The sequence below is a fragment of the Falco punctatus genome, assembly GCF_963210335.1.
Source record: "Falco punctatus genome assembly, chromosome: 2".
NCBI classification, from domain to species: Eukaryota; Metazoa; Chordata; class Aves; order Falconiformes; family Falconidae; genus Falco; species Falco punctatus.
The window spans coordinates 47,555,533-47,583,155 of NC_137581.1; positions in this window are offsets into that span (position 1 = coordinate 47,555,533).

The following is a 27,623-nucleotide window of genomic DNA, read 5'->3' on the forward strand; positions in this document are numbered from 1 at the left end:
ATAAAGATTATGCTGTAGGATCTAACATTTTCATGAAACAGGAGAATCTCTTATCTCAGCCAATGTCTTCTAAAGTGACAAGCAGAAGAACATATCTATCATAGCCAGTGAGAGCAGTGTGCCTGCAATTCCCTAGGAAGCCAAACTAAGAAAAAGCGTTTAGGGGAGGTGGGATGCATTTAACATGTTATCCAAGATTTTCAAGCTAAAGCAGGGCTTTTTAATTGCATGTAGACTGGGTGCTGGTGAGTTCTGCAGATGGGTCATATGCAGTGTTGGACACCTGCGTAAAAGAATTTTGGGAGGAGGGTCAAAGACATGGTAGAATAAAGTGATGTTCTCTGCCCAGTCAATGAGCCATGTTTCCTCCAGGACCCATCCTGTAGGTCTCTGCAGATCTCAATTGCTTGAATTTTCCATAGCTGCCCTAGGCACTTGGTTTTGTGAACAGTGAATGTTTCCTTTCACTGAAGCAGAACCATAGATAATTTCAGAATAAAAGAATTTTGTGTAAAGGGGGGGAGGGAGGGTGGAAGAAAAGAAATTGAAGCTTTGATTTGAGTTAAGCATTCCTTGTCCATTGAATTTGTAGCCATCAATTTCGTATACAGATCCTTGGTCTCAGCGCCCTTCCTGCTCCTTATCTCAGCTCCCCCAGGTGCGTTCAGAGACAGCATCTCACATTTCCTGCAATGGCCTTCGGTGAATCCAGCTTATGGCTTTCACTGCCACTGCCAGTTTGTTTGCTGACTTTATTTTTTCTGGATTGCATGTGAGATATTACTCATCAATATGACTAGTCAAGTGATTTAACAAGTGAAGCATCATCCAATGAATGCACGTTTGTACTTCAGCCTGACTAAGCCAGCTGTCAGGGACAGCAACAGCTGCTGATTCATGAAAGGAATGGAAATATTTCTTTGTTAAATCAAAGCACATCCAGAAAAATCTGTCTTAAATGAAAATGATTGACTACAGCTATGCATCAAATAATCCCATGTGGATGTCTGGGGGTGGAGAGGAGTTTTGCAATTACAGAAATCCGTTTTAAACCGAAAGTTTTTAAGAAAGGGAGCACTGACTCTCTGTTTTACTTTCCCAAGATTTATTCAAACTCCAATTAATTTAACATAAATCCCAATATAGGCAGGTGATTCTGCTAGGTGAAAAAGTCCACATACAGATTCCCACTGTCTTTTGCATCTGTCAGTTTTCATCTAAGTCTTCGGTATCTTTCATTTCTTGAGGTGCTGTTGTCTTCCTCTTTTCTCAAATGGATAACCATACACACCTTTACAAATCCTCATTTTCACAGCCCTAATTATGGTCTACATAGACAAAGGATCCTGCTGAAAGCTGTTTTCCCCAAATCCCTCTTCTTTGCTTTTAGACAGACCCCCAAAATTGCAAGCTGCAACACCAACAACAAACTTACTGTAGACCAGTATGAAAGACTTAGGAGCATCTCTATAATCCACACAATAAAAGTTTCCAAAACCAGAACCACGAAAATTCTTGGACCTTCTACAAACCCTTCTCATAATGTAACATATTTCTCCCACGGCAGCAAATGCTATTTCAGAAACTACAGAGATGAAACAAGCCAACCATCATGTACCAGAATGAATTTGCTCAAGCACTCACTAAAGGATGGGGACACTCAGACCCCAGGGGTATAATGTCTCCCATGATATTCCACCACTAACATCTCAGTCCTCAATTTCAGTTGAAACCAGCAGAATAATTTTCTAAGATGACCATGGACATTAAAATCATGGAATCAATGGATATATTTGTTTCATTGTACACATTAATATCTCTCCTCCAAGTAAGCACTTCAGAGGTGTTATTTCATGAGTTAAAGCATCTTTTCTTTGCACAATGGACACTGAGTGCATTTTTTTCTTAGCTGATTAATTAGAAGTTGGCTTTCTTTTTTAATTTCAGTTCAGAGTGTTCATTCTGAAACTGTATTGAGCACTGAAATTTGCTTTTTCCTCTTAGAACTGTAGGGGGGTTTGAACGTTTGTGTTTCTTTTCCAGCTCTTTCAGTTGGTTTTATAAAAGGTATCATCTATCACAATATTATTTTCCTATGCCACATCAAAAATCACCATGACTACAAGTACAGTAATACTGTTTTATTAATTTATTTTCACACAGTAAAATTATAAAATAATTTATTAATATTTCATTCAGAACTGTCTACTCCTAGAAGTAATAATTACTGAGGTTCCACATAAAAATTTTATTTGAAAAACTGGAGGTTCCTGAGATTAGCAGTGATTTACAAATTCAGTTCAATTTGTTATGTTTATTCTATGTTGTCATACAGGAAGACAGGTGCATTCAATAAAATTGAAAGATCCTCATGTTTTCTGAAACTGTAAAGCCTTTCAAAGCTGACCTAATTTTGCAGTGGTTGAAAAGAGCAGAGCCAGTGCTTTTACTCTCTTAGCGTTAATAACATGCTTCCTCACAAATTAGCATTCTCCATAGACTGAATGAAGGCTCTCCAACAACTTCTAGAAGGATTCCTTCTGCACATTAAAAAGAAGTATTTTCCTGTTTGTGTGTATTTTATCTTCACATACAATATTTTATTGTGTCAGAGATGTGCCAGCATTTACATAGAAGGATGCAGAAACCCCTGAAAGAAACCTCTGGGTTACAAAACATCATTCTGCTTGCCTGAAGAGATACATTTCTTGCTGTTGCACTATTGTTTCTAGAACTATGTTATGCCTTGACAACAGTGAGAAGAAACTGGGGGGCTTTCCTGTAGTTAGATACAATTCTCTACCAGCAGGTATGTTTGCCTTTGGTATTTTTAGGTCTATTTTGATTTTGCAAGGCATTCCGCTCAGCAGGTTAGTTAATCTGTCCTACAGAAAATGGATGTGTTGCCAAGTTTCTGTTTAAACAAAGGAGGAAGTGAATATGAGTTTACTTTCTGAAAAGTAAATGTGGGAAACAGCCTTCCGTAAGCGGAGAGATTGTCTAAACTACTGGTGCTGAAATTCTTTCCAGTGAATGAAAATTATAACTTGTCCTAAAGAAGATAAATGCCTTTTAAAAAGATTAATGTATTAATAACCTATTTCTATTATCTTCTCAAAATACAGCTTCCTATTATAATGGTGCCTTTACTGTTCAGTTCTCAAACGTCAGTTGTCAGATAGGCTAATAATATATCCCATGGTGAATCAGCCCTGGAGTGGTAAACCTTTGTCATAACAAGCAGGCTGTCTAGTTGCTGAGAGCAGTCTTTCACATAGGTTGTTAGTGGAATAATTATAATAGTAGCATTTGAAGAGAGTTAAAAATTTCCCTGTCTCTGTAAAGAGTCATCCCAGCTTTCAAGTGTCCTTCAGTGGGAGGACATGTAGTATTTTTAATATATCAAAGGATAGGGATCTGGTACTATTTGTATAATGTGAACAAAATAAGCTCTAGATAATAATAAAAAAAATATATTGTATAAAACAGATAAATCTCCTATTAAGAGCAAGGAGGAAAGAATATTCCAGGGATTTGATCTTGCTCTGTGTTGTCAAAGGGCAATTTCTCATTGACTTCTAAAGACATTAAGTCCATATTTCAATAAAAACAATAATGCAAGTAATCTAATTATCTTTTTTTTCTGTGTAATGCATATGTGAGAGTCTCACAAACCAGCACAAGATGAATATACACATATATAACCATAAGTCCAAAACTCAGCACTATTTATCTGTGAGGCAAACACCACTGCTTATTATGGATTTCATGTTGAGAAACAAAGACAAGGTCTGTCTCATGAAAGCTGAAAATCTAGACAGATATCTTACTCAGATTTGGGCTGATTTAGGCTGTACAGACCAAAAGTATGATGACTGTCTCTGGAAAGTTGGGATGTAAAAGGAGCACAGGAAAAAAATCCTATCTTCATTCTGGCTTTACTCTCATGTTGTTGCCCTACTGTGCAATGTGTGCTCTGCTAGGTAACTGCTGATGTTAGCTCCTTAAATGCAGGCATGGTCCATCCTGGTCTCATGGGCAGGACTGATGAGTGTAGATGGCTGAACACAGAAGAAAATAGTGAGTTATTTCTTCCCAAAGGTGTGTGTGGGGGGGAAATAATATAAATCAGCAAGCTAAAATTCTTTTGGGTTTGGGTTTGTTTTGTGATGTTTTGTACATTGTGCTCTTCACTTCCATGGAAACTGCCCCTAAGTGCATGTTTTGATATACTCCAAGCTATTGGCATAGAAAGGAAGACATGTCATATCAGATCCTGGTTGGAATGATTACCTTTCCTTTCTCACTCATGACAATCAATGTTCCTGCTCAGAATGGAATTAATTCATTAAGACATAATTACCTTCTTCATACATTTTGTTCAGTCATTTCACCTCCTTTATATCCATCCTTAACAAAAGTCTTCACTGATAGAAGAAAATGTGACTTTTTTTTTTTTTTTTTTTTTTTTTTTTTTTCTAATAGACAGTGTTTGTGGCAGGGTGATTTATCAGACCAGGAAAAAAAAGAATGCTAAATAGCTCCAGGGGTTATTCATTACCCAACACAGAAAAGAGCTGTCTATAGGGTAGGGTACAGCTGTGATAGTTGTGAGGAAGTTTTATAAAACTACATGTTGTACCCCTCCTCGAATGACAGAAACCAGGCATTACAGTGCATGGCTCTAACAAAGGGCTACATCTTCTTCCCCCTTCCTCTTCTCTTTCACTTCATCTTCCCCTTCCCTTTCTTCTTCCCCTTTCTGCACAAATGGGGTATAAAGAAGAAAAAGAGGAAAGAAATTACTCAGTAAAGAGAGACAAAAAACATGAAATAAGTTTCTGAACTGGAAAGAAAATACACAGCCAGCAATTGAGAAAGTAATGTCTATAACTTCCAGGATAATTCAGCCAGAAAGTAAAGTGACCATGCATGCATGGTTTTCTAGGGAGGATTTATAGATGCATTTTTTTTATTGCTATGTCTTTTAAATGCAGTATCGTCTTTGTCAAAAGGCAAACTATATAACTGGGAAAAAACTGCAAAATTACTGTCTTCTCATTAATAGCTTCTGTACCTTCAACCGATAGTTACTAAACTGTGACCTACCCTGTGACATAAGTGTTTCAGGAGTAAAGGGGAACACAGTGCTCAGCCCCAGCTGCTACCTGACCTAAATCATGTTTTCTTTCCTGTAGCCCACTTGGTGGTGGGCAGCAAAAGACAGAATAATTGTCCATATCTCTACATTCACCCTTCTTTAAGATCAAGTATAGTGTTTTCATTTTTACTCTCCCTTTTTTCTTTCATATAGTATTAATTTCTCTTTCTAGCCTATGACAGTCTCTTTGTTCAACAGTGATAGCACAGGCTTCACTTCCCCTGTTTTACTACATATATAGAATCCATGAGATGCCTCAATTAGGAATACGGTTGTGTCAGATGACCTCCGTAATCAATAGTGTGAGAGAGAGAGAAATCTCACTATGGAGGCCTGAATTACCCTCTGGAGGTCATAGTTTCTCTCCAGTCATTACGAAGAGAGCCATGGATGACCCCACACCATCAGGCGCTGACAGCTGGGCTGGAAAGAATGAGCTCTGGTGCCTTGGTGCCCACTAAAATCACAGGGAATGAAAGTTACATCATCTCTCTTTAGGGTGACCTGGTTTGTTTATGGGTATCCTTATGTGAGGAGTGGTAGCAGTCTTCCCACTTTAATAAGATTTCAAGAGCAGATGAATATGGTCCAATTATTGTGCATACTTATCAGCTGTTAGACAGGTTTTTCTTCTTCTTAAATGTTTCAACAAATAAAATTGTTGAATGTAAATAACATATTCTAGCTTTCATTTTTGTTGGTATCTCGTTCTTCTCTTTCCTTTTTCATTTGACATGACTTTTTTTTTTTCTTCCCTATCTGTTTTAATGCAATTTCAGCAAACCCAAGTCTCTTTCTTTTGAACACAGGAAGGGAATAAATGCAGAGAGTGGCATAAACAATCTTTTCCAATTTTAACCATATTAAACTTTCACTGTTTCTTGTGTTTTAGCAGAATTACAGTGACAGCCAACAGAGGCAGAAAAAAAAAATCCTTGTAGTTGACATTTACCATGCCGTTGGTCTTCCAAAAGCATTGCATACTAAAAAGAAGAAGATCATTAGTATCATATCCCTTAACATATATCATATTCCATACAATACAAAGTATTTTAAAACATAGATTCAGTGCCTCTAGAAATCCAGAAATGGTTTGAAAATACTGAAAGATTGTTAAGACTGAAATAATCAAGCCAGACATGGGGCAAATACTTCCTCCATTGTGCAGCAAAGTGTTCAGATACTGGGAAAGCTATCCTCGTATTTTGAGGGCTCTTCTTGTTAGTTCAGTGTTGGGTGTTTGCTGCCTTCTGAATAGCAAGCCAAAATGACTTAAAGATAAACAAATGGAAAGAGTCTGTGAATCTAAGTAATGCTTTAAGAAAGACCAAAAGGCTAACAGGCTGACATCCTTTCTCACCAAAAATGTATTGAAGTCTTACAAAACATTAGGAGATGACATTTTATCTGAGCATTCATTGCAGAGGAACTGTTGTATTTTGTCTGATGTTTATACTGGCTGCATGAAGGAACCCCTTCATTACCACTGCAGCGCGGGTTCATGCAGCATTTTTAACATTGTCAAATATTCTATTTGTAAGCTAAGGTAATCAGCTACTTAAGTGTAATGCACTTCTTTTACAAATACTCAGAGATTTGTTTTAACTAGCAAAGTATTTATGTATTGATTATGAAAATGTTTTTCAAAACTATTTTTCTATAAACAGAAAGCTCTCCTAAGCTCACTTTGTAAGCTACCTACACAGTCAAAACCACCACAGCTTCCTAAAGGTGTTTCCCAATATATGGCCATCTGGGTACCACAGGAATGGTAAGAAAAATAAAGGTGAAGATAAGAATCTTTAATATTTCTTTCTAAACTTATGATTTATTTTCCTGAGTTAAATATATCTTCGTTGCTGCACTGAAAATACATACTTCTTCATTGTTGAGATGAGTGACTCCAAGCCTCTTTGACCAGGTAGCTAACAATAAATGGGAAAATATGGTTTTCTTAACATTAGTCATTTGCTAGCCCTTTGAAAATGTTTTGGATTCACTTCAGTTTCTGAAATGGTGATACATACTTGAAATCAGGCAGCTGAAGCTGTTTAAGCAACCATTATAGTCAACAGAGATGTAGTAAATACAGTCAGCAGATTCTGAAGACTACTTTTTGGGTTTTTTAATCAGCTTCAATTTAATGCAATTTAACAACTTGCTTTACTTAAAAAGTCATTTTGATGTTTCCTGGCAAAGGCAGTACAAAAGGCAATCTAAACAGCAGTTGTGTTCTGACAGGTCTATCATTCCTACAGCAAACCAGGCATCATCTTCATTTATTTATTTACAGGATTACTTACAGATGGATTCAATCACTGAAAATATGTAGGCTGCAGTGTTTTTCACTTAGGAAATTCATTGTTCTGAAAAGTCCTTTATGCATTCTTCCCATCTTTTCAACATTCTACTACATCTTTTTTGTCTTATGGAAATCAGTAAGAAAGTGTAATTGTTCTAAATATCAATGTCATTATGCACTTAAAACAGAGCATTCTGAGCAAAATTTAGAAGAAAGAGGGAAAACTACAATTTTTGAGCAGTTACAGCTGATTCCAATTTATTTTTGTATAATTATATTCTTCTGCAGCATTTATTCTCCTTGCAGTCACTTGCAAAATAAAAGGATTTTGCAGAAAACCTGATTGAACTTAGCTGACAAACTGAATCTTGTAGGCTTTAAATGCTATGGAATTTTCTGGGACCAGAGTGCATGTTAGCAAAATTAGTGGTAGTTACTTCGGTAGAAACTTTTACATCACACGTTCAAAAACATTTCTTTTCCTTAACTAAGAGAATGGTTGTAGCATGTATTGTACAAGAACTTGCTGGTGATGATTTATACAGTTTGATGTTGATGATTTTGGCCAATTTTTATACTTGTGCTGGAAGGATCTTGCTACCAGAATGTCAACTCACTGTTGACAACTGCACTGTTCTCTGAAATCATTTATAACACAGATCACCTTGTAAATGCTGGGCAGAGGTACATCCTGCTAGTGAGAAGATTTTTTAAAAATGTTCTTTTCTTGTCCTTTCCAAGACAAGAGCAGATCAAACTTTTTTTTTTTCCTTCTACTTATTCAGATTACAACTAGAATTATTTTTTTAAGGACGTCATCTTGTTTTCAGAATGTTGTTCCCACCTAGATCAGAATATACCAGAATGGGACAATGTTCTGCAGCACTGGATCATCACGCTCTGGGGACAGAGGTTAATGTGTTGTACTCTACCTGGAGGCCAGTTACAAGTGCATTGGGACCTGTCCTTTTTAATGTCCTTATCAATGGTGTGGAGGAAGTGACAGGATGCGCCTTCATCAAGCTTGCAGATGGAACCAAACTGGGAAGATCAGTCAATATGCTGATGGGCACGGCTGCCTTTCAGAGGGACCTAGGCATACTGAAGGAATGGGCCAGCAGGAACCAGTCTCTTCACGGTGGTGTGTGGTGGTAAAATGAGAGGCAACAGGTGCAAACAGAAACAAACTGGATGTAAGGAGAAACTGGATATAAGGACAACAGTTGGAAAGTGGAACAAGTTGCCCAGAGAAGTTGTGTTCTTGTTGATTTTCAAGTTCCAGCTGGAAAAAAGCACTGCTCTGACCTCTGAGCTGCTCCTGTCTTGAGCAGGAGGTTGGACTATGGACCTCCTGAGGTCCCTTCCCACCTGAATTACCCTGTGATCATATGATTGCATCTTTTGTCTCTTCCATCTCTTTCTTAATACTCTGAATTTCCATATGGACAGCATTTATGATAAAGATTCTTCCAAAGGTGTTTTATAATGTAGTTCTTCTGCCTCAATGGGGAAAGGGGCAGAAGAAAAACGCAAAACAAAAAAACAGCTGTACAGAAAGTATTTGGTCTTAATACACCAGTTTCAGACTGAAATAACCCTTTCCTTAGCGAAGTAGACCAAAATACTGATTACTGGGTGTCACTGAATGTTCATCGTATTATTTTTTTAGGGTCTTTCCCTTTAGTTGAATGTCCCTGTAGATTAGGAGATTATTTAGATTTCTCTCTTGTGTATTAGAAGTTGCAAACTCTTGTGATTTCATTTTGGCAAACTTTATCTTTCAAAATTTGGAGCAAATGTCATATCTGTCTGACCAGCTGTTTCTCAAAACCCCTAAACCTTTCATTTCCCGATGATGGATAAAATTATTCTTCTTTTGGACTGGTAGTCCTATTTTTGCTCTCTCAGTCCATCACTGTGTGCAAATTCTTCTGCTTATTTTAATGTATTACCAAACTAATTGGATTCCTTTACTGCATCCTCTCTGTTGTAGCTAAAACAGAAATGAAGGATCAAAAATAATCAGGGGATTGGGGGTGTGTAGGAGGAAGTTTCATCTAATATTTTCACTTCATATATTGTATTCACTTTAATTTTTCTAAGCAACTTCTTATTCTCCCACTAGTATTTTAATTTCCCTAGATACTGTCATTCCATGAAAATATTCTAACTAGTGTTCTGCCACCTTCTGAAAGATCATATCTTACCCAGTCTACTGCTTATTTCAGTAGAAAGTAACAGCTTTTGATGCTTGTTTCATAAACTGCCTCAGCTGCTGTCTGTTTTTCATTTACACTATTGTGTCCAGGTGCAAAGCACAGGAAAAACAAACCTGATGCCAGTGAACACATATACTCTGTCCTATGAAGCAAAGGCCTCTGTCTTCTACCATCAGTTTGAATGCATATTCTCAAATTCTTCCATTTTAACTTAGCTCTTCTTAGAAAAACTGAACTCAGTAAAGATCTTGTTTCCCACACCCAAAGACTGAGCAAAGCCAATGAAGCAATTTCACTGTGATAAAAAGTATTTGTTTGCTGCTTTTTTTCAGATCTAAGATTTCAGCTGACATAAACTCAATTGATTTTCTATAAAACGGGTTGGCAGCATTCTGGGAGGTCCAAAGTTCACTTCTGCTATGTTGGCATTGTAACTTTCTTTGTAACTGAATATACGATATTAATTTTAGAAAGGTGGGGTGTGTGTGTGTGGTAAAATTATTCCATTTATATGTATCATATATTTTTTGTTAAAGTTGGCCAAAAGATTTGGCCTTGAAGACACACCCTAAGATCTGTTGGAGAAGTGTTGAGTTTAATCTGGAAAGGTGGCTCCAGGAAGCAAAGTGGAAAGGAGAAAAACAGGGATGGACTCTGCAGCTAGTCAGTAAGGATACTAACCTGAGATGCAAAAGAGTCCCATTGCAGTTCTTGGTTTTCTGGACTTGGAGTGAATGAGCTGGAAAACATTACTCGGAGTTTGTCAGAGTCTGATTGGCATTAAGAAGTTTAAAAGGTTTACTTCTTTGTGCCAAGATGGAACAAAAACAAGATTCTGGAACCATGCAAATGACTGTGGAAGAGAGCTGTCATCCCAGGTCAGCTGTCCCTGATTAGGGCTGCTTCCTGACAGCTTGTAAAGGAGGGGGTTAGCCAATAGCTGGATCTTCCCCCTGAGCTGCCAAACATTTTTCTCATGGAACAGTCTTCCCAGTGGACTGATTTGCCCCACTGACATCAATTTAATATCAAATCCTAACTTCAAATTTTTAAAAGTGACGCTATAACAGCAATATGATCCAAAGTGTCATGTCAACATGACACTAACACAAAAATATTTTTAGGAAAAAGGGGAAAGAAATTTATTTGATCAGCAAACCTCTTGGTCACTTCATGACTACAAATTCCTACCGCTGGAGAAAGAAGTACTTGGATCCATCAGCTATTAATGTGAAGTTCTGTCAAAATAGGTCAAGGTAGCCAAGTGGCCTAGTCTTACATCAATGTAGGTTCATGCTATCCTGATTATTATCAGACAGTGGCTGCGGTGCAGAAATCCATATGACTCCTGGTAAATGGTGTTTTTGCTGTCTGGATTTCTAAATGTCAAGATCTAGCTGCTCATTTCAAAACTGGACTTTGCTGCACTTGAAAACCAGCTACATTTCTATACACACTCCCTCAGTAACTATATGACAATGACCTGTTTCACAGGCACTTCCTAGACTGATCAATCAGACACTTACGTGGCCAGTACTGTAGCATTGCATAATAGTATTTATATGATTTACCTGAGTTACTGCAGATGCAAAGTACTGATGGATGTGAATATCTGAGCTACATTTGTCAGCTACGTTTCCTGCCTTTCCAATGCCCAGAGAATCTGAGATCTCAGCTTGGTCTTTTATCCTTAATTTTTAATGCTGGATGTCCTTGGTGTATATTTTTAATGTCAGATAAATCACAGAAACATATTGCTATAAACAGGGCAAATACCTACCTATTTTATGCGTTTGCTGTGTCCATCAGTACAAATTTAACTATTAAAAAAACCAAATGCAATATAACCCAGGCAGAACAGATCTGACTGAATGCTTTTTTGAAAAACACAATTGCAATCTGCATTGTCCCTTACAAGCTTTAGACAATGAGCATATATGTTTATTATGCAGCATACCATTTATGAGAAAACTTATGGTACCATATCTTTTGGCCTCATCCGTTGTGCATATCCCGCAACCTGTCTAAGAGAGTGTGAAAAAGAAAGCATAAAAAAAGTACATGTGCAACTGGTACAGAGCCCACTGTGTCAGCTTGCTGTGCGGTGCCGGGGTCTTCAGGCACTTCTGTCACAGTCAACATACTGAGCACGCATCCATCTAGAGCTAGGTAACAGAAAATACAGAGCTCAGGGATACATCTTCCCCTCACTCCTGAGTTAGTGACACTGAAGTAGCTCTACCCACTTGGGATCTTGGGTCTGGAAACAGTAGGAAAATACTTCAAATGTCTATTTAAGATCTTGGTTCAATAATTCTCCCTACTAAAGGGATTCAGACCCTGTATTTTGCTGGAGAATGCCATAATCAGACTATGGTACTATTTGCTAGGAGGAGAGAGGAAGAAAAAGAAGACAAAAGGCTTTTCACTCAGCATTGCAGGATCTCACATTGAATGTCCATTCAAATCCCTTTGTAGACATCCATTCCAGCCCATAAATTTTGGCTTACTAATTTGATAGTGCATCTCAGTCACATAATTCTACAAACCCTACAATCCAAACTGGGCTGTTGTGTCCATGTTGTACAGTTCAGGGCTTTGGAATCGTGCCAGCTTAGAATCAAAGAACAGCCCAGTCCTACAGTACAGTCCTACGAGTGTCGCTGTGCAGCCCCAGTGATATGTCCTGCTCCTCAACAGACCCGTCACTGCAGAGTCTGTGCAGAACTGACACAGCTACTTTGCTATGTGTGCAAAGGCAGCCTGTACAAGATCAGCATCTGCTGTGCAGTGTAGATATGCCACACGATTCTCATTAACAAGTGGAATTACTCAAATTATATACCTTTGCATTGGAGGGCCTGCTTCCAAGAAAGGCCTCATCAGCACATTAAAGACTGCGATCTCAAGTACAGTGGAATCACAGCAAAAATAAAACGATGAGAGAGGAAAGAGTCATTGCTCATTTATAACAATATTTCCTGTCACATTTGAGTGGATACATTCTAATAGGAAATTCCGTTTCATGGTAGGTCCTGGCATTCTCACTGGTTTTGTAAACTAGATGTAGTTCTAGTTTCTCTGAAATCTGACAAAGCCTCTACTGCACTGGGTATTCTACAGCAAACAAAAGTTAACAGCAGGTAGAATGGGTAGATATACATCTCAAAGCCTCTGAAGTGGGTGATATTAATCTCTCCTTTAGTATCCCAGACAGGTCTCCTCCATATCTTTCAGTTGCTCCAGCTTGCAGGAAGGTGGAAACAATGAGTATTTTGCAAGTGGAGCAAGAATTACTACGGACACAAGCCAAACCCATTTTGCAGATTTACCTCAGCTGAAGAAGAGGTTTCCCTGTTGCGCTACTCTCTCTCCCAGTTAGTTGTTTCAGGTTTTTTTTATTTTAAAAAAATAAACGGCACTAAGAGGAAAGAAATCCCAGTCACCTACAACAAGGTAGAGTCTTTTATGCATCCTGTTTTACTTGGCCGAGGCTGTTTTAAATATATAAGCAACTTTACACAATCATAAACGGCCATAATCCCAGGTCTAGAGTATACATTTAGAGCTACAGGTTTCTGGAGCCAATCTGAGAACAAAGGCTTACCTTTCTTCAGTCTATATCATTACCACTGACAGCATCAGTCCTCTTCTCCTTTACAAGTGTAAATTTGCAGCTTTGTTGAAATTAACGGCTCTCCCTAGGACATTGTTAGCCTGCAGGGAGAATCAGATTCTGGATATCTAAAGTAATAAAACTTGCAAGGCAATGGAGAACTGAATTACCACTTCAGACTCCTTCTGCCTTCTAGAATGCAAATTGAATGATTCACTGGCACATGGTGTGCCAGGTAAGGTCGGTGGTAAAACAGTAGACAACAGCAATCCCTGGTCAGCCTGGTAACCAGCAACTTGGCCACATGCTAGTTCATATTATTTAAGGGAATCCAGATGTTACAGATGCGTTTTTTTATTAGAGATATGGAGATAAATGGGGAGCACTAAGAAGTGTGTGTTTTCTTAATTACGCTGTGAATTTTCTTTCTAATGGTATCCTGCTACACTGTGAATTTTCTTTCTAATGGTATCCTGCCAGTAAATGCCAAATGAAGCTGATGACATGTGATCCAAGATGAGGCACAGATGCACTTTTATAGAACAGTGCTACATGTGTAGCACTACATATATAGAACACATGCATTTGATTTCATAAATGCTGTACTGCCAGAGGCAATCACTATTTATTTTAACCTTACAGAGTCAGGGAAGTTCTGCCTATGTTGGAGGATTTTGGCATTCCCATTCCTAGCAAAACTGTAATTAATGTGCTAGATGCTACATGCAAGTTTGCAACCACTATTGTACAGGCATTGTTACTACCACTGAGACTGCCTTTATGCTCAGCAAAGCTAACCACTGCATTCTCCACCATCCATAAATCTGTGTCTCTTCAGTGCAAGTCTAGACAGCAAATCTGGGCACAGAACTGGATTTATTCAGTAGATCCTCCTCTTGCTCTCCCAGCAGATATTCTGCTTTAAGGACATGAATTAGCCTACTTCAAATTGTTCAAATGTTGTCCCAAAAGAAAACAGGAATATAAACAGGAATATACTAAGAACTTCTGCTTCCTTCCGTTTTGCTGCTTCTCAACAATAAACAAGAAGCATCAAAGGACCCCTCCCAACCAACATCAAAAGCCCAACTTTTTACTGAAGAGAACCCAAAATTAAAACAGTTTCCAATTGTGGTCAGTGGGAAAAACTCTTTTTAAAGTGTTTAATAAGTTTTCTCTACATTTTAAAAGACAAACATTTCACACTATAGCAAAGGTTTTAATTCTGTGCTGCAGTAATCTTTATTCATCTTAAAAAGATAAAAATAAAACAGAGTTATAATAACCACAGCAAAGAAAAAAAAGCATAGAAAACCATTCACAGCCCTGAGACTGTGGCCTCTGATCTCTGTGTTTTTCTGACTTCAGCTGGAGATAAGGCAGAGAATTATTTCTTGGCTAACAGCAATTGAGAATAAAACATAAATAAGTATCAGGTACAGAGCAAGTTAAGAATGTTTTCTATGGTAACATGAAAAAAGTGGCGGGGTGGGGGAGCAGGGGCAAACAGAGGAAACATTGGCTTTTAAAGGCAAAGCACCAAAGGACTCTGCAAATTAGATCTCAAGCCTGCAAGTTTCAGTGAGTGCAGTAACTGTCCATTCTCCAGATAGTAAACCACCTGATAGCTGGTGCTTACAGGGCTATTTTTAGCAGAAGAAAGGCCATGATAGGAACAAAGTGGGAGGATTTTAGCCTCAGAATATTCTTTGCTCACCTTAATAGAGATCTGTTTGCTACTACATCGGAGTCAAAAGAGATGAAAAAGTTCATGGAGAGGGCTTGAGGAAGTACCCCCTATTTCCAGGAAGCTACTAGTGGGACAATGTGTTATTTATGACATTCCTGTCCAGGTGCCTCGGCTCCTTAAGGACCCGTTAGCTCTCCATGTCACCACTGATCTTTCACCTGCCCTCAGGTGCGTGGTACTGTCCATAGGGCACCAGAGCCATCTAAGAGGTAGATGCAAGTGGGCAAGTAGTTCCTGGAGGGACCACCTCACCTCTCACCCTGACCCTCAACAGGTCTGCTCCTGAACACTAAAGGGTTAATAAACAAACAGCCTGCTAGCATGCTGCATTACTAAAATCCTTGAAAAAACACAAGGTGGGAAGCATGGGATCTTCCCTTCTTCCTACAGCCTTGTCACTTGGTAGGGCCAGTTGTGATGGGCCCCTCAGGCTCCTGGGGGTGGTGGGGGAGCAGGATGGTGTCTGGAGCCCACACCTCCGCCCCGCACCAGAGACAGCACAGTGCAAAAGGCTTTCCTCTACAGCACAGGCTCAGACCTTTGGCAACACTCCCCAGCTGAAGCTGTTGGGCCTGGTGGGAGAGGGAGGTGAGATTACAGCAAAACAAACAAAGGGGCGTTATATAACAGAAGCAACAAGAAACTGAAATTATTAAACCTGGAGGTGAGAGTGGGGCAAACAGGAGACTTGGTCAGGCTGCCAGGAAAGCCAGCATGCTTGCATGGAGCTGCAGAAGTCTCTGTTACCCAAACAAGCAATGGGTACTGGCCCCAGAACCACCTACAAGGTGTCTGGAAGGTCTCATCCCAGCCAGCAAGCTTGCTGATAGCAGAGGGCAAGCTAGCACGGTGCAAAGTAATGGGGGAAAAAATAAACACACCTCTATCTTTTGTAAGACCTTGCTATGTTGCGGTGTGTCACTGCAGTGACTGAAAGCCATCACCCTGGAGGAGCACTGCAAGCTAGTAGGACTATTGATACGAACAGTAGTGTCTTCTAGAGAGAAATGGAACTTCCCAGTACTTTGCAGCCACATTTTTAAGGAGCAGGTTGTGAGCTTTTGAGGCAGCTCATCTGAAAAATGGCTGTGTCTTCCTGGCTTCACCAGGTTTCTGGGTGTGAAAGTCAACCCACATGGTTCTGCCTCTTGACCCCTTATACAGGTAGGAGCTGTATGGCAAGGATGCTATGGCATAGCAGTGCTTTCACCGTCAGAGCTGTTGCTAGTGTCAGACCAGAAGCTGTTCTCTGCTGGTGAGCTTTGAACTCTTTGCAAATACTTCACTGCAAACTGTGTTTCCTTTCAGACCTGCAAATATTTTCAGAAAATGTGCCTGACTTGTGGGAGAGGGTCACAACCAGTTTCTCTATGATGTGAACCGTGAAGAAACTATATTCATAATACATTGTCAGCTAATTGCCCAACTGTTAAATAGCATAATGCTGCACTTGAATACAAGGTAGCTTGTAGCTATGCAGTCCTGTGTATTTGTGTGTATGTGCACCTAACTGTACAGGTAAAGCCAGAGGTTTTCTTGTTTGCCAGCAGCTATCTGCTACTGCAGCCTCAGCTCTTGAGCAACAACTGCTACACTAACATCTTCCTATGATGCTGAACTCCCAGTTTTCAAACATGAACCATTCTAGGTGTTTTCTTTAAGTGATAGCTGCATGATGGAAAACAACAGAAGACAGGTAAACTGAGATACAAAAGCACAGTGATGCACCCACAATCCATCATCAAGCTTGTAGCAAAACTAGAAATGGAATAAATATTTCTGGAGTGCTAGTGTAGCGCTCTACTAAAGAGCTATTAGAGATGCAGTCTCCTTTGCAAGCAGGCATCCCGTGGTTACCCTCCAGCTACTGCTTCAGTTTAACTCTTCCTTCAGATAGGTCATGAGGAGGGGTGACTTGGGTTGTGCCAAGACCTGAAATGGGAGATTGGTGTAAATGGCAGATAGCCAGCAGTGTGGAGACATCTGGGATAAGACAAGGCTCTAAGGTGTGCTGTACATAGTTATGAAACTATTCTACCTTTGTTTTCTGTGTAACGTTATATTTTTAAGAACCATGCCGGCCTGAGGAAACAGTAGTTGTTTTGTTCTCTGAATTGCTGTAGCCTCGGGGTGTCAAAGTCATTTAGCACAGAGGGTTGAATTCCATGTTAAACTATGGTTCGTGGGTCACAGTATAAATATACGAATTGCATACTTTCCAGCACAACAGTATCCCAGTGATGTCAGTGGAAGTTCACAGAGAGATCGGCATCACTCAGCTGAACAATTTGCTCCCTTTTAAGATCACAGCTGTTGAGCTCCATATTTCCTTCTTTCTGCCAACTCCTAATTCCAGTTCCTTGAGAGATGCACTTCTGCCTCTTCCCTGCTGCTTGCTGAAAACAACCAGCAGTGATGCAGAAATGTGTTCAGGGAGATTCATCAGCCTGGAGCATTTCAGGCTGCCGGTGGACATGAGTATGTGTCTCCCATCAGCTATGCTAAGTCACACTTGGAGACATTTCTTCGTAACCAGGAAGTCTAAAAATTGGAAACAGGATTTTATATCCTGTGTCCCTGGATATGGCCTACAGGCTATGTTTCATCTCCTTAGTGCAGCGTGAACAGAAACAAACTCACTGCTCTTAGTAACTAGATGTTTTTCTTTCTTTAGCCCCAGATCTATCTGAACCAAGGACATGTACATAGAAGAAAAGTACTTCTGTGAACACTGAAGTCTGTTTGCTTGTAGATTTGTGCCCTGTAACACTCTCACTTTATTATATGAGGGGTCAGTCTCTGACTGAAACTTTCCCAAGCCTCTCCCATGTGGACCCTCTGGTGTCTAATAGCATGATGGATCATACCCAGCCTCAGCCTGTCTCCTGTTGTATATTTTCATAAAATTGTAACATCATTATTTTTAGTCTTTTCCCCCATTTTGTTTGAAGTCATTCAGTGTATGTAACGGAAGATGGTTTGTTTGGAAGGGAAATGGGAATGAGAGCAGGAAGGAAGGAAACCAACAAAAAAAAGGATGTAAAACTCTGTGACATGACTACTTACTGTTCATGCTGCTCTTAACTTCTAAATGCTAACATTAAGGTTGGGCTGCTGTTCCCCAGCACAAGGCATGGGTTGCCTTGCACATAAAAGAATGGCTGACTTTCCACATGGGGGTCTGTGCTTGCATATGTCTCTGTATATTCATGTCCTTAAATCTCAGCTTCAGTCCTCTTGTCTGCTCATCCCATCCCCTCCTCCCTTTCCTTATGCAGGATGTGGATGTTGTGAGATGTTGAGATTGGAACATCAATTTTCTTTTCTCCCTCACAAATGAACAGGAGATTGCTTTTAAAGGTATTAAATGGACGCAGGTGGGACTGTAAACTTAAGTGCCTCCACATGGAACATCTGCTGCATGTTCTCCAGTTCCTGTTATCTTTATAGCAGAACTTGATCTTTTAACCCTTTCACAACTGCCCCCCTTGGTATTTGTGCAGAGAAGATGTGCAATGGCTACTCTTTGATGTTCAGAGAAGTCACAATGGATCTCTGTGATGTGACTGGCATATGGTGTAGTGCTTTGAGCTGCTGTGCTTAGTGATTTGCACAGGTGGGTGGGGGAGGAAGACAAGTGTTGCCCAGGTGTTCCCAGTCTTGCTACAGATAAGAAGATTCCAGACGTACCACAATACATCGAATATTCCCATTCTCCCTTCTTCTCCCTCCCTCCTGCACTCCCCGCGCCCCAGGAAATGTCTGTCTTGGGGGAACAGCACACTTGTGGGGATATTCCAGGCTAGCTAATATAACCTCAGCCATGTGGAGTTTAAAATAAATGGTTTCTAAACATTTGCTTGGGATCTAAAGCAAGTGATTTTTCCTTTCACCTCCAAAATCCATCCCTTCTCTTCTTCCTCCTACTTCTCCCAACCCTTCTTGCTTTCAAATTTAGGTAAAAAACAGAAATCTGACCCATGTTAGCATATATTTAACCTCTTCACTGCTGCCTCTCACCACTGCACAGCATTTGGGCAACAGGGCTGTGTGGCATTTTCCTTTGAAGTCTTAATGAAGTCACAGTGGAACCTTGTGCTGGAGCTGCAAGCTGGCTGCCAGGTGAAGCATTCACATATCTTTTCCCTGTGCTCAGCCTGAAAATAAAAGGAAAAATTGGCTGAAGGCACACAAAATATGTAGTTCCAAACTGATTTTAATGTACAATGAGGCTGAAAGCTGCGAGTGAGGTTTCACACCAGCTGCTGAGTGTACCTAAATGCTAAAACTGATGATGCCACATGTGTGAGTTCATTCACAGCAGGAATGGTGAAGAGAGACAACATGACATAGAATATGGAAGAACTGTATTGGTGGAAACTGCAGTTTCTTTTAAAGCTGGTAGTTGTACTGTATGGGCGGTGACCCAACAGGACAATGTGTAGGCAAGGTCCAGTGTTGAGCCATGGGAGGAACAATAAGCAGGCCTAATTCTCAGCTGTCTGCGTGTGCACTAGGTGCATGTAAAATATTACTATCCTGATTAGCAGTCTTACACCCAGTTGTGCAGTTATTCATACCAAAGCAACTGGACAATGAAGTGAACAACCAGGACCAACCAAATATTCCCAAGTAGAACGAGAAAAATCTCAATTGTCTTTGAAAACCCATGTCAGTACCCCCCATTCTGCCCTTCCTTTGCCAGGAATTAGGATCGCATGTTGCTCTGTTTCAATACATCTGATACTGTGGCAAGTACCTGTCTTGTTCTTGTAGTTTTTAGGAATATATTTGCTTGCTAGGATAGGGATTGGAAAAGAAATAAGTTCATGCAGATCCTGATAAATGCCTCTTCGCCTGTATGTTCCTTCTGTATGACTTGAATGACAGTAGGTGAAACTCTTCCATAAAGTGGTAGCAGTTTTGGCATTTTAGCCATGAAAATTCTAATTGTTTTGCCAGTTTCCCTCACAATCTAATGGTGAACTTTTCCAACAGGGTGGTTTCAACAAAAGATATGGAACATAATCCATATGTTTGCATTTTTAAGACATTATTGCCACTTTTATAAAAGGTTTTGGGACAGCACCAGGGTCTAATATCAAAACAGTCCACTTCATCTTGTCTTCTCACAGCTCCTGAACTGTTATTAGATCTTTTTAACCACACACTAAGCATCTTGGCATACTTTGCATTCGTGCTTGGAATGTGCTGGAGCCTCCTGTAGTCTTTTCCTGTGTGCTCTCTTTGATTTGGAGTCATTCCATTTCTGTTTCAGGCTTCTTCCTCTCATGCCATTTCCCTTCTGTCCTTTGTCTTTCAGCTTAGTAAAACACCATATAACAAAATCCCACCCCAGCAGCTTAAGAACGCGCCACTTCCTCTCAGAGGAAAATGAACAAGCGAGCAACCAAATATCCTTAAACCAAGAAGACTTATGCAAACCATCATGCCGCTCAGTATGTATTCCATCACTTCTCTCCAGCTCATTGTCCAACTTGTTTACTTAGATCACAGCTCTCTTGAATAATAAATCTCTTGCTATGCCCATACTTACCAGCACTCTTACTTCGTGGCACTTTTCATGTCCCCTAGCACCCACGCCTGATGCTTCTTAGAGCAGTCCTTGCATTCACCTGGAGCATGTGCCTGGGCTGAGGTCGCCTGGGGAGCAAGGACATGGCCAGTGCCGGCTCCTTGGGAGGGACTTGGAAGCACTCCTGGGCTCTGCAGCCTAGATGTCCCCTCTGCTATTCTCTGTGCCCAGAACAATGGCATTTTTCTTAATTGTTCTTGTTTGGCCCCTTGGCAATCTTGTAATTTAGAGAAATAATTCTCTAAGAACATATGCCTGGCTGTCATTCACAGGATAAGCACTGTGCGTGAACACTTCAGATTTTTAACAGCTACGTCTGTGCTTTTGGTTTGGTACTAGGACAAAAAAATAATCATTACTTAAACAACAGTCATGTCTGAAAACAACTGCCATTTCTAGGGTAATAAAGGGGACAGTGTTTCCCGAAGTGTATTTAAAACATGAAGAAATTACCATGGCTGTCAGGAGGGACAGCATTCATGGAGATAGGTAGTTCAGCAGAATTTTGAGTGGTATTTTGCAATGAAACAAGTCTTAGTGGGAAATAAAGTACCTCCCTTACTGTAAACCCTGTGAGAGGTGGTGAAGCCTCCTGTTCTTTGTGGTAAATGCCTTAGGTCAAAAAAGGCTTAATATGTACAGGGAGGCATAATTTCTGTTATCCCCCTGTCCTGAATCCTGCCTCTTTTAGCTGTAACAAAAATTCTAAGCCAACCCATACTTTTTGGATTACTTTAAACCCCATCGCAGCGCTTTTCTTAAAGCACTTTATTATGAATAGGAATAGCTCCATGAAAGGACTCTGATACGGGCTGAAACCAAATCAGTTTCAAGGAAATGCAGCTGGAAGCACACTAATCCAAAAGCTTCCCAGGCAGAGCAGCACAGGCGCCTATTCTGCGCGGTGTCTCCGCCCCTAGCTAAAGTGCACCAGGGCTTTCTGAGATCCCTTAACCCTTGCGCTGCAGCGTTGCTTCACCAGCAATATTGGGGGGGGGGGGGGGAGGGAATAAGAAAGCGTGTTTTCTTTCAGTGCAGTCTCTATATAGCATGCAATTTTCATGTAGTCAGCTGGGTAGAGGATGGAGGGTTTTGTTTTGGCTCTCCCAGACCTTATGCATTACATTGCAATACCGGTTCAATCCCTGGGACGCAAGTTAGAGCTGTTTCTGTCATAGGCTGTTCCTTTGAATCCCAGCAGAGATGACACAGTTCACGCTAAGTTTTATAACACCTCTCATTACCATCTGCTCTGCAGCAGGGTGCGTGCTCCTGTGGGTATGCAGCCGAGGTTCACGTGTTTCAAGTCAAGATGTGATCGGATTTTTAAAAAGTGTTTCAGCTGTTTACTGAAGGATTAGAAAATCTGTAACTGACACAGTGTAAGTTTTAATTGGGAGCAAAGCCAACTAGTGGTGTGGGGATTGGGAGAAGGGGAAATGTCAGTAAGTATATATAGTTCATCCTTCCCTTTACATAGAAACTTTTTTTTAAATGAAGGGGGCAAGAGAGTTGATCTGTGTAGATGAATCTGGGCCTAACCAGGCTGTGGAGTGGCAGGGATTTGTTTTGCTTTTCCCATCTTTTTATCACATCTTGTGTGTATATCCAAATTTTTCACTCTCTCTTTTTACCACGTTCAAACCAGCTACAACATACACAGCTATCAAGTCTACTGCTCTCCACAGACTGTTCCAGGATCCAAGCTATTGCCACATCTAGGCAGAAGATAGATCAGAGTTTCTTTTGTTCTCTTAAATGTAAGCCTTTAAGATTGCAGGAGAGCTTAGCTGCCACAGCTAAGGCACTTCCCTCATCCCATGTCCATTCCAGCCATCTGAATTTTTTGTCCAGCAAAATGCACCTGCAGCAACAAGAGCAAGCCTTTCAGACACCACTGTGGCCCTGGCTGCTCAGACAGCGCTGACAAAGTCTCTTTTAACCACAGCCCCTTGAAAGTGCACTGGTTTTGCCCCTGGAAGTCACAGTTTGCAGTAATGAGCTCACTGAAGTCAATCATTGGTATGATTCAAAAAGATTTTAAAAAGCACTAAAGTCTGTTTTGCCTTAAAGACAGTAAAAGTAGAGAAAACAATAGCTGTCCAGGTGATACGGTGATTTCATGATGTGTCAGGTGATGCACTTACATTTACTTCCAGAAGTGTTTGTATATTGTTTAACTTTTAGCCAGCAGAGATAAGACCACATTCAGGACTAGAACATGTAGGTGCTAATGGATTTTTCCACACAGTATTATAATTAATAGATACATCAGAGATGGCAGCAATGGGGTTAAGGTTGAAAACTCTAGCAGTTACATGATTTGTTTCGAATCTGCTTTTATACTTACATATTTTCACTTATATGTCTACATATAAACCTAGCCATATTTATAACTATCAAAAGAGATTCACTGATATATATATACAGGAATAACAGCGTACTACAGTCTCAAATTCCAGCATGTCTGATTTTCTATATTATTTGCTGTATACTTTGTATTATTTGCTGAAAACTTTTTAAGTTATCATTGCATTCTGAAATAAGACTATCAGTCTGTCATGTTTTGCAAATGTTTTTCACAAGTTTACATAGAAGCATGTAGAGTTTAAAAAAAGATGCGTGCATAATTAGTGTATTATGAATGATGTATTAAGTAAGAGCCATGTTAGGCCTGAAAATCAAAAAGAGGAAAAATAAATGCTATTGATACCCATCAGAACCTCTTGCTGTTTAGTCAGAGGCAGAAAATTAATTTATTTGATGTATGAATGGTTTTCCTGCACTCTTATGGTGAGGTCACACACTTTTATGATTGAAAAAATTGGAGTCCAACCTAGAAATGACACTACAGGCACAGTGCCATCAGAAGAATAATCCTGCCCTCCCTCCCCAAATAGCCTTATGCTTCCATTGATGGTCTTGCAGATACGGGGGTCATGTCCTTGAGAAGGAGCTGCTGGGGAGGAGGTGGGAGCCCATGGAGAGAGGATTGCACCCCGGGGTTTGATCAGCGCTAAACCCGGTGACAAAACCACATCTTAGCTCCCAGCCTAGCCGCGGACCTGTTTCAACTCCTTCTGCTTCAGGTCCGCCTCCTTTCGCTTCAGTGTCCTAATTGCCTGCATTTTCGTATAACTTTTGGAAGGAAAGTCTGATCCTGTTTGCCACAGTTGCTGCATTTGCCCTCTGCATCGCTCAGATGCTGAAAAAAGAAGGAGCACCCAAGGCCCTCCTGTGAAGAAGACGGCCTGTGAGTGTGTTTCGCCAGCCTTGCCTCAGCCCGGGTCAGATGCTCAGCCCTGAGCGAGCGCTACGGCTTTAAGGCTACCGTCCCGGACCCACATCACACCCACATATTTGTCCTCTCTCTGCACAGCCAGTGCCAAGCGGTGACATCTACTATAGTCTCTGGGACACGCTGGTCTCTGCGGCGGAGGAAAAAAAGGGGAGGAGGGGGAGGGGGGCGGCGGGGGGAGAGCACAAATCCCGCTGTGTTCCAGGAGGATGAGTCACTTCCTCGCACAGCTCTGCCATGCTTTATTTATTGCCTCCGCGCCCGTACGAAGCCCGGCTCCGCGTCCCCCGCGGGTCCCTGCGCAGCCGCCCGCTCCCCGCGCACCGAGCCGAGCGGGGAGCCCTGCCCGGCCGCCTTCGGCCGCCTCCAGTTCCATGAAATTACCTTGTGTGAAGACTTGTTTTATGAGAGATTGGTTTATTTGTAACTAAACTACTTCCTCCGTTATTTGATAAGCTCAAATATTTGCTACTGATAGTTGGAGAGTGTCACATTTATTATCCTGTTTCAGGCATTGCTTAACTCCTTTGTATTAGGCTTCTTTAACCCCTTCGAGGACGGCAGAAAAAAAGGCTGGAAAAGTCTTATTCCTCTTACTCATGCTTTGAAAAGAATTGGGGTTTATCTTGTAAGGAATGTGGCTTGATTAAATTAAATTACTTCACAGTAATTCATTATATGTTTAACACAACATTCAGTAGAGCTGATTCACACTGATTTTTAGAAATCCAAAATAAAAGCAAAATGCCATTTTCTTCCTTCATATATTGTAATACTTCAAGGTTTAAACAAATGGCTGCATGTGACTGTGAAGCACTGTGGTCTCAAAGGATGGGACACATATATCATTACTAAGTCCTATTTGCGGTCTTGTCCCTGGTAGCTATGTCACTTGTGACCTACTCTTGTGTTTTATGAACCCTCGCTGAAAAACAGACTTGCTTAGCTTTTTAAAGACATCTGATGCCTTTGGAAAAATCAAACACCCTACAGCTTTAAGATGTAGGTAATACTTTTGTAATAACCTACTCCTGTAGGCTCTCAAATTTTCCACAGCCTTTTTTTTTTTTTTTTTTTTTCTTTTTTTTTTTTTTTTTTTTTTTTTTTTCTGGAGGTCAAGAGGTTTTTATTAACTATTTCTTCTGTGGACTTCAGCAGTAAATCACAGTCCAAATACAAAAAGGTACTTGTATATGTTAGGAAGAACAAAAGAGCTTAACTGTACCAGGGCGATCTTTAAGAACCCCATCTACCTACTTTGGCTCTGTAGTACTTCTTACAAAATTTTCTTGGGCACTTGATGTTCCAGTAGCATACATGCTGTAAGCAGTGCTGCCTTGCCTAACCTGAGCATTTCAGCTCCTATCTTCCAACACCACAGATCTCTACATCACTATCCCCCAGAAGGTACACCCAAATGAGGACAGGGCAGGGAAAAGAAGAAACAACCACTCTTTGTCTAATAAAGAGGAACAGGAGCTCAGAGTCTGGGGTTGTGAGGTGAAGAGGGTCTCCAATCTCGTTTGGTGCTTTCACAGCATCCCAGCTTCAAGACCTTAAGATACCTGAAGCCAGAGGGAAAATCCCTAAGAGAAAGACTGTGCCTGCTGCAGCTGGGGAGTGTGGTCATATTTCTCTAATGAAAATTAGAGAATGGTCATTCTTCATTATTAGAGAATGGTCATTATTCTTTAATGGGGATGGTGTCGTTCCTGGACCGCTTATGCGTTTTGCACAGAGAGCCTTCAAGGCATTTTGTGTTGGAGCCAGCAGGCTTTGGGGAAGGGCTTTGGGCTGGGGAAACAACATTGGTGCCCAGAGCTTGTGGTGCATTTGAATGCAAGAGCAGCTTGCTGTATTTGTGTTTGTCTGCTTGTCAGGGGATGCAGTGAGCCAGTCCTGCTGCTCACAATACAGTACACTAAATCTTATCTGAATTTAATGGCACTGCTCTTAAAAAAAACAACACGAAACAAAAAAGGCTGAGCTACTGAGAACAGGGTGAGACTGGTTGGAAATCTCCCTCATGTGGAGGAAATAGGATTTTTGTGAAAAACATAGCTAAAGCAGACTTGGATAAAAACAGACCGCTTTCCCATCACAGGTATTATTTACCTGAATATGGCTATCTTCTACCCGAGTTTTGTTCTGAAATCATTCTGGAGTACAGACGTGAATGAGTTTATAAAAATTTTTTAGACGTGACTATTCACATGGAGCTTTTGATCTTGCTGAAACATTACAGTCCCTCAAAGGCCATGGAAATAAGTCTTATTTCTCTCTGATTTAAAAACAATTGAGGGGAAATATATGTTCACTGTGTTAGATAGAAAGGAAGCAATGGTTCATTCTTCCTTTGACAGCTGTACAGATATAGGCAATCACTTGCATGCTTGCAATCAGGTACAGCAAGCTCACTGCACATGGCTAGATGCCTGGTGCAAAGGGAAATATCAAGCCTATCTGAAACGATAAGGACACTAATGCTGACTTAGGACTGTGGCCTGCCGGAGCCTCCCCGGGGGAGATGAGGCCTTTTGCAGGTGGTGAAGTTGATTTCTAACCAAGAGCCTGCTGGTGAGGAGTCCAAAGTGGCTGTTTCAGCTGAGGTCTGCCCCGGAAGACAGGGACTGAGAGCTGAGCCTGGGGAGATGGAAGGTTCATTAAGTGTGTGTTTGTCTTGGACTTTGACATGAAGATGCTGCTGTTTCAGGTGCAGCTGAACTCAAGGCTGTGGACTTCTTCGGAGATATAGCTTCGGCTGTGATTTCTGTACCACAACAGGACCTTACAAAGACAGCATTCTCCTTTGACATATGCATTTAAAAAATGAATTGTAAAATCACGATAAGTTGGATTTTTACAAGAATATATTCCATAGTTAACTGCAACTTTAAAAGCAGATGTGTTTTTTAGATTTTATCATGTGTTCACTAGAACACAATTAAGCCCCGATAACTGATGAATTTCTGTTTAAGTTTCAAGGCACAAACATATACTTAATATAGTGTGAAGACACTAGCTTCCTATCAGCAATTATAAACTATGATAATTCCCAAAACTTACATTCAAATTGAAGCGCACTGCCTTTTGTGTTTTGCTATTGATCAGAGAAATGTTGTTCCTCTCTTCAAACACCTAGATTCCTCAGGCAGCACCTGCTTTCTGTACAGATGTTTAATTCAGTCAGAACAGCAACTTGGGATTGAGTCTACAAAGTGGGTTTCTTGAAAGACTTATGTTCTCTCAAAGAAATTAATCTTTCTTTGACTGCAGCAAAAAACTCCACTACATACCTCATTTTTTCATAGGTGTGAACTATATCTATTGTTGCGATGATTTAAAAAATTATCTGCGTACTTCTTCCAGACACCTTCTTATATTTGGAATTTATTGAATGTGAATGACTTATACCTTCAAAATATGGAAATATAGTTCGTCGGGCAGAAAAAAATCCATGGCCAGGCCTGTGTCCAAACGGCTAAATTCATGCTCTTCCAGAAAATAGGGCAGGTAAGTGCTAGTTACCTATAGGGTACAGCCCAAAGAGTGTGGTGTTTGTGCTCATCCCTGTCTTTGAATTTTTTTCTCCTGACCCATTACTGCTGCTGAAAAGTTATTCATTACCTTACTCCTCTGATAATTAGAAATCTTCTGTTTTCTCTTCTTGCCCAGAAACAG